We start from the raw sequence: 8,669 nt of genomic DNA, 5'->3' as shown, positions 1-8,669 counted from the left end.
AATTAAAAGTACAATAAAACAATCAAACTTCTCCAAAGCCACATGTACCACAGTGTGAGGTTATATGCAAAAAAAAAATAAACAAAATCCAATATACATCAACAAGAAACAAAAAACCCAGATCTGAAAAAAAAATTGTTCAGGTCTTCCTTTCAAAACTTACGACTTCCGCAACTTCTCAAATGGCAACCAAAAAACATGCCTGAACCCGTACAAAGAAAACCGTAGAAGAGCATGTATATCCAACCGAAAAAACATAACTCAGTATACAGCAAGTGGAATAACACCAATAAATAGGACGTTGGCTTGTATGTAAAGTTTATGTTTCTTTGTTCACTTTTAAGTTCATATAAACTTCTCACTATTGTAATTATATACTTAAATAGAACAAAAACTTGTATGTAAATCAATGATGTAGCACGAGACGGCTCCCGACAAGAACAAAAAGGTTTTATTTATTTATTTATTTTCTTCATTCATTTTTTTATACTTTTAAACATACTTTTTTTAAAAAACAAAAATCATTACATCACTAAAAAACATTTCCTTAATCATTAAGTAGTTAAAAAAAAAAAGAAAGAGGATAAATTTTTTTTCGGGACCCAATCGGACAATAGCATATATATATATAATTTATATGGTACTTAAAATTATGTGTTGTGAAGACTTGATTGTACATGTGGTTTGAATTGTTGATTACTAAACGATGTGTAGTCGTGTGAGTCTATCCGTGTGTTTTTTTTTTTTATTTTTTTATTTTTTTGTATTATGTAATGTGTGAATTTTGATCATTGATGAGTTGATTTGTGGCTAATTGATTTAGATTGGAACCCTAAATTAAAGCACAGTAAAGATTGCCCAAGAATGCCATATATCCATTATTTTGTTAGGTTTATTATGCATGTTGTAGACTTGTAGTTATTTATTTGGGGAAAAACCTTGGACCTGACTAATAGAATCTCTTGTGCCTCCTTGTCTCTTGCATGGTTTTCAAGTGAGGAACCTGATACTAAAGATGCAGTGAACATAGTATTTCGGGAAAAATAAAACTGACAAATAAGGGCAGCAAATATTGTTCCAAGTGTTCACTTTAACTTCATTTGGTTATTAAAACATGCATTCACAATTCGTCTGATTAGAAGGCAATGCCATTACTTTTTTATATCAAGCATACTTTGTAATAATGCATTTGTATTGGTTGGTTCTTGCACTACACCTACATCTTCTTTACTTCAATAATGGGAAATAAAGGTGGCGGTGTCCTGGTTGTTCACTTTAGCTTGATTTGATTCTTTGCATCCACAATTCTTCTGATTAGAGGGCAATATCGTTACTTTTTTACATCAAGCATACTTTGTGATGCATCTCTTTTGGTTGCTTCTTGCGCTACACCTACATCATATTTAGCTTCGATAATGGGAAATTCTTTTCATTTAAATTTTCAATTGATATCCTATTTTTTTTGTAAACCCTTTTGTTAGTGAAACATGCAAAACACCAGCTTGCCCGACACATTCATATAATGATTTCGTAGTACTCAAGTTTCTGGGTTTCCAAAGTTTTGCAAATTGATCAGACACACACATTTCTTTCAATGAATCTTCATTGATGTTTCAGCATTCAAGGAATATTAATTTCTGAGGTTGGTTTGCATTTAATCTCTATACAATTCTTTTCCCCTTTTTTGACCATTTTTTTTTTTTATGTTTAATATTTTTAGTTTGGGTATTTCATTTTTTATGTTTGATGTTTTTAATTTGGGTATTTCATTTTTTTTTTTATGTTTGATGTTTGATCTTCCAACTTCCAATATATATGTTAATGTTTGGATGTTAATTGTTTGGCATGTTGCTATATTTGCTATAATAATTGCATATTTCTTGTTTGCTTTAGTTCATGGATATGACAGCATATTCTAGTGTGAGCTCTCCTTTCTAGGCCCAGGGTATCCCTATACCTACCCCTACGGCACCTTATCCATCCCCAAGTCCAACAATAAACCTATTTCTATAGTTTGGACTCATTTTACCAAACTAGAAGGTGGTGACCCCAATAACCCAAATACAAGTATAACCATTGTGGAAAAATTTATAGATGTCACTATAGGAAAAGATGGCATCTCACAATTAAAGGTGCACTTAGAAGAACAATGCAAAAAAAGTCTAATATTAAGATCATTACGAGAGATGAGCCAATCTATGCTAAAAATTAGACTTCAAAAAATGGCGGATGGGACTAGTAGGGATGCAACTTTGAGGAGGTATACTAAGTATGATCCTGATGAGCGTAGAAGATACCTAGCTCGTATGGTCATCATGGACGAGCTATTTTTTCAAGTTGTTGATGGAGAAAAGTTTCAAGCGTATTCTTGTGCTACTTAGAACCAATGTTTAATATTCTTTCTCACCACACGGTGGTAAATGATGTAAAAAAAAAATATTTGGTCTAAAAAAAAGAAGTTCAGGGGTGAATTGGCGAGTCAATTTGTTTGCCTAACCATAAATACTTAGACATCAATCCAAAATTTTTAATTATATATCTTTAACTGCTCATTTTGTTGCTTGTCATTGGATATTGCATAAGAAAATTATAAAAAAATTTCAAATAACCGATCACAAGGGTGAGACAATGAGGAAGGCCTTGGAGGCCACAATAAAAGAGTGGAAGCTGACTTGAATTCTTACAGTCACAATTGATAATGCCTCGTTTAACGATATCGTAGTGGGACATCTGAAGACCTATCTTAGAGTGGCAAATAAGACAATCATGGGTGGTGAGTGTCTGCATGTGAGATATGCGGTACATATTCTAAATTTTATTGTCACTGATAGTTGGAGAGATCTTCATGACATGATTGCTCAAGCCAGGACTATTGTGAGATGGGTGAAATCTTCTCTTTCGAGATTGGAGAAATTCAAGGTTGCTGTGAGGTCTACGGGCCTAACATCCAATAATGGCTTTTGTACTGATAAGCCTACACGATGGAATCCAACACTTTTTATGTTGGAGGCGGCCCAAGAATATAAGCTGACATTTACATTATTGGGTGACGAAGATATCTAATAAGTTAAATATTTTGATGATCACGAGGGATTGGAAAAACTCGTAAATGATGATTGAAAAATTGTATCTATTTTTATAGAGTTTTTTAGGCTTTTTACGAGGTCACCACAACCCTAACTGAAATTTTGTACCTTATATCCCATCAATTCTATTAGCAAATATGTAGGGTAAAATAAGAATTAGATGACATGGTCATGAGTGGTCATATTAGGCTGCGGGAGATAGCATTGGTTATGAGGATAAAATATGAAAGTATTGGGGAGATTTTACTAGTGCTAATATTTTGTTATATGTAATTGTCGTCCTTAACCCGAAGTTTAAGGTGGATGGCATGATATTTGGATTGTGCCTTGCGTACGGGCAAACATGGGCGGAGTTTATTGCAACAAGGGTTCGAGAAACACTTAGTAGATTATTTGATGAGTTTACCATCCTGCGGGGTGGTAATACTGCAGCACCTACACCTACACCTACACCTACCCCCTCCCCAGGTTCCAAAAGTCGAGATTGGATCCGTTGGGAAAAGATGTAGATTGGACTGGGGTGAGAGGTTTTAGCAGACCCCCCTCATCCGAAGTTTTGTAGAGGCTCAGTCAGAGATAGACATATACTTAGCAGCGAAACATCTACTATTTTCACGAGACTTCGATATATTAAGTTGGTGGAAAGTGAATGCCGTGAAGTATCCCATTCTTGGAGAGATAGCCCGCAGTTTTTTGGCCATCCTTGTTAGCACTGTAGCCTCAGAGTTGGCATTTAGCACTAGAGGGCGTGTATTGGGTTCATTTCGAAGTTCATTAGCTCCTACCACTGTGGAAGCTTTGAATTGCACGCAAAATTGGATCAAAGAAACTCCAATTCAAGTTTCGAATGTTCTTGAGTATGAGGAGATCAATGTCAAGGAGGAGGGTGGTGATCAGCCTGGATCTGGTATTTATTTTTAATTTCATTTTCTAATTTCTTGTTAATTTATTTATTTTTATTTAATTGGTATTCATTAATTTCATTTCAAATTTAATTGTTATAATGATACATGAGACGACGTTTACGGCTACCTCCGATGTAGTATGATTTTGTACTGGACCTACCATTGCCATGGTTTGCACAATTTGTCCCTTAATTATTTTCTGCATTTATAATTTTATATAATATTTTAGTATCTAATTATTTTGTTTGTATGTTTTTTAGCTTTTATATTCTCAATATACATATGCCAACTTCTAATGAATGATCTATGCTCATCTGCCTCATCTTCATCCCAAATTCCAATGGCCTAATCTCATTCTCATCTTGGTTAGTACTTTAATATTTTGTATTTTAATTTTTTGAATTTTTGTTTTATCTTTGTAACTTTATAATTCTAATTTGTTTTATTTTTAACTTATTAATATTTCAGGTTTTATAATTTATTAATTTTTATGATCTTGATTTTCAGTGAACTCATCTCCACAACGCCAGTCCGAATTGATCAAATTGAAAAGATATGATTTTGTTAATTTACAATTAAGTGTAATGTTGCTACAATAATTAATAGTACAATTTGTAATATTTAATATTTTTAGAGGAGTTTGTAATATTGTGATAGTTTGTTAGCTCTCTTAATTTTTATAACTGTAAATTGTAATAGCTTATAGCTTAGTGTCTTAGTGATGATTATTACTTAATTAGTTAATAGTTGAAACTTAGTATATAGTTAATATTTCTATCTATATATATATTTTTTCTTTTCAATTTTTAAATATATATTATTTTATTTAAATTCTGGCCCAAAAATGGATTATGGGCCTAAAGTGGCCCAAAAACAGATTCTGAGCAATTTAGGGCCCAGATAACTGAGCTGGGCTTAAGGCATAGTAGCGAGAGCGTGAGGGCAGATGGATGGAGGTCCACCCCCGCATCCTGGCAAGCGGAGGGGGTACCCCGCCCCTGCATGGACGGGGGTGGGTACGGGGAAAAATTCCTCACCCCTGCCCAAGAGGGGTCAGGGGGCGGGGAAGGGGTGGCTCCTCCCCGTAAGGGGCGGGTAGCACCCCTAATTTTGAGTATACTCTAACTCAAATATAATAATCTAGATGAAAGTATTGATATTTACTTATTAATTTTACTTGCCACTGACTGTTTTTGCAAAAATATGCCAAACCAACTCAACAAATAATATTTCGAAGAGATACTATTTTGCCGTCCAAAGTCTACCGCTCAATTGTATCGCTTGCCATTTTTAACTTAATGATTAAGAAAATAATTTTAAATATATCGATGTATTTTTCTTTTTTAAAAAATATTTAAATATATTAAAAAAATGTAAAAAGAAAAATTAAAAATAAAAAGTTGAAAATAAACTAGCGATACACTTGAGCAGTGCTACATAAGTGCAGAGTAGCATTGCTCTATTTCGAATCAGATATGAAGCTACAATGAGACATGTTTTAGGGGGACAAAGAAAAGAAAAAGGATATCAAATTGACCCTTGCTCAAATTTTGTCAAAAAATTAATGAGAAATATTAGTATTTAATAAATTTTTTTCATGTATCCCTTAATTCAAAATTGCATTATTGTAAAATTGCAATATGAGAAAATGGGTAGAAAATTTCAATAAAAATCTTATTAGAGTAAACAATAATAGATAGACAAAAAAAATATTAAAAAAAGGGACAGTTGATCCAATAAGTGATATGGGCCCATAATCCAAAAAAAAAAAAAAGGTGATATGGGCCCATATTTATTAATTCGCAGCAGGGATTAGTGGATGTTTGGAAACACAACCACGAAAGGGACAACTTAGCTGACTGTTTGTGATTTTTTTCTAATCTAGATGTACTGATTGATCCATGAGTTATAAAGAGATTTTATATAAATATATTTATAAATTAATATATATATAATATATTATATCTATTTTTAAAATAAAAAAATTTATAATTTAATGTATAACATTAAGTCAAGTCAGTTTATAGATTTATTTTTGTAGAATCTTTTTATAATTAAAACATTTTTCTTGATAAAACAATTTTTACCCAATAGACATAGAGGCTAGGGTATTTCATTCGACTTTCTATTATATATCCTGGTATTTCTATTGGAGCTATTTTATTGGTCGTGTATAGAGCATACTATCTACATCATTTAAATAGTAAAATTTAATTTATAATATTTAAATTTTAAAATTTACATATTAAATCAAATTATGTCATCTAAATACTTTACTAATTATGTTTTACACAACGACTTGAAAGTAGAATTTTTCAAAAAAGGGTGTCAAGGAGGATCATGTGCATTGAAATTTTGAAAAAGGAATTTTCTTTTTAATTTTTGAAAGTGAAAAATAAATTTTATTTAAAAAAGGTTAAAAAGAATAAAAATGAAATAAAAAATTTGATGTGGGAAGTCGAACCGATGATATCCACTTTGGAGATGTGGGTGATGTGCTAATAGGCCACAGGCTGTTTAGCAATTGGTCGCTTGTGCTAACCGAATAACAATTTTCAAATAAATATAACTGCATGAGTAATAATAATATATAGTTTATCTTATGGTCTTGTTCCTTCATTTTTGTTATGTATTTAATTCTATTTTTTAACTTTTTAATTTTAATGGTTAAAAAACTAATTATCAATAAATTACAATATTTTTTTAATTTTTTAAGAATTTAAAAATATTTAAAAAAACATATAAATATACTCGAACCCGTCCAGCAGCCAAGTAGCATTTTCCTGGATTGAAGCAGGTAGAGACTAGAGTCGTAGACCTTTCTCGTTCAGGTCGTTGAGATTTTTTCTTTTTAAATTTAGAATTTTATTATGCACAAATAAGCTTACGAATCAATCTAATATTACATCTTGTTACGTATTAGATTTTTGCTTAAATTTATGATTTTGATTTCATCAAAAACAACCCCAGACAAACAAAAAGAGCAAAAAAATAAAAATCAAGCTAGCCAGCTCGCTGTCTTGTTGGAAGAACCGAAGAACCATGTCCTCTCCTTCTAAATAGTTATTGACTCCATTATTGCTTCTCTCTCTCCTTTTCCAAAAATTCAATTTATGAGTGTGCAATGCATCAGTAATTCCATTCTGAATGTTGATCGAGGTTGAAATTGGTGTTTGCTTTCAGGGTTGCTTATACAATGGAAAGGAAATAGCAGTGAAAAGGCTATCAAAGTACTCAGAACAAGGCATTGAAGAGTTCAAGAATGAAGTTGCAATCATTGCTAAACTTCAACACAGGAACCTTGTGAGGATTCTTGGTTATTGCGTTCAGGGAGAAGAAAAGATGTTAATCTATGAGTACTTGCCAAACAGAAGCTTGGACATTTTCATTTTTGGTATTTCTTCTTTTCACATATGCTTCTTGATCTTGCTTCTTCTTGTAGCTTCAGCATACCTACCAAGCAAATCATCTAAATATATGTTATCTCTTCATTTAGATGGAACAAAAAGGTCATTATTAGATTGGGGCAAATGCTTCGATATTATTTGTGGGATTGCTCGAGGGATCTTATATCTTCATCAAGACTCAAGATTAAGGATTATCCACAGAGATATAAAGGCCAGCAATGTTCTACTTGACAATGCAATGCATCCAAAAATTGCGGATTTTGGTATGGCTAGAATTGTTGAAGGGGAGTCAGGGGACCAAATTGAAGCAAATACAAATCGTGTAGTCGGAACATAGTAAGTGTGCTACAAATTAAGGATACATTTATAGTACAATACAATTTCTTTTTTTTTTTTTTAGTAAAACATTAATCATATCATTTTAGTTCTGTTCTGTGATAATTTCATTACGTTGTTGCAGTGGTTATATGTCTCCGGAGTATGCGATGCGTGGACTATTTTCAGTGAAGTAAGATGTATACAGCTTTGGGGTTTTGCTACTAGAGATTATTTCTGGCAAAAGGAATAGTACTTATTTTCACGATGATCCCTCCTCAAACTTGATTGGGCATGTAAGTACAAGTGTATGCAAATAATTTGTCTTGTATTATTTAAACCTAAACACATGAACATGCTGTTTAATTGTAGGTTTGGGAGTTATGGAAAGAAGGCAAAGCCATGGAAATAGTTGATTCATCACTGGTTGACAAAACCCCTGATAATGAAGTTGCAAGATGCATTCAAATTGGGCTTTTGTGCGTGCAAGAATATGCAACAGATCGGCCGAACATGTCAACAGTCATTGCAATGTTGGGTAATGACACACCTCTTCCTTCTCCACAACAACCTGCATTTGCTTTGAAGGGTAGTAGCCATGGGAAAGACACATCAACCAGCGAAGGAGCCATTTTTGTCAATGAAGTAACAGTTTCTTTGATTCACGGTCGTTAAAGTAGAATTATGTTCGGTGCAATGTATTGATATGAAGTTAGTGTTAGTAGGGTCTTTTTTTTTTTTTTTCAAAAAAGAAAATGTAAGCCCTAAAATAAAGAGAAAAAAATGACAATCTCTTAACTTTAAGTCGTGCAGGGGTGTATGAGGTTGGGTGTGTGCGTGTGAGTATGTGGGGGTGTGTGTGAATATACCCTTACTTAAACCTAGTTAATGCGGATGCTCAAGATTTTTGTCATTGAAAAGGTTTTAGTCTAGCAAATGGCAATTAGGTGTATCTA

The 8,669-nt window shown here is 32.7% G+C and overlaps 1 pseudogene; it reads left to right on the top strand.

The window, feature by feature from the left end:
* Nucleotides 1–2,222: 2,222 nt before the first annotated feature.
* LOC121265764 lies at nucleotides 2,223–8,453 on the top strand (annotated as a pseudogene).
* The last annotated feature ends 216 nt before the right edge of the window (nucleotides 8,454–8,669 follow it).

This window comes from Juglans microcarpa x Juglans regia, chromosome 5D (assembly GCF_004785595.1).
Source record: "Juglans microcarpa x Juglans regia isolate MS1-56 chromosome 5D, Jm3101_v1.0, whole genome shotgun sequence".
Classification (NCBI taxonomy): Eukaryota; Viridiplantae; Streptophyta; class Magnoliopsida; order Fagales; family Juglandaceae; genus Juglans; species Juglans microcarpa x Juglans regia.
This window is presented reverse-complemented; position numbering and strand designations above follow the sequence as displayed.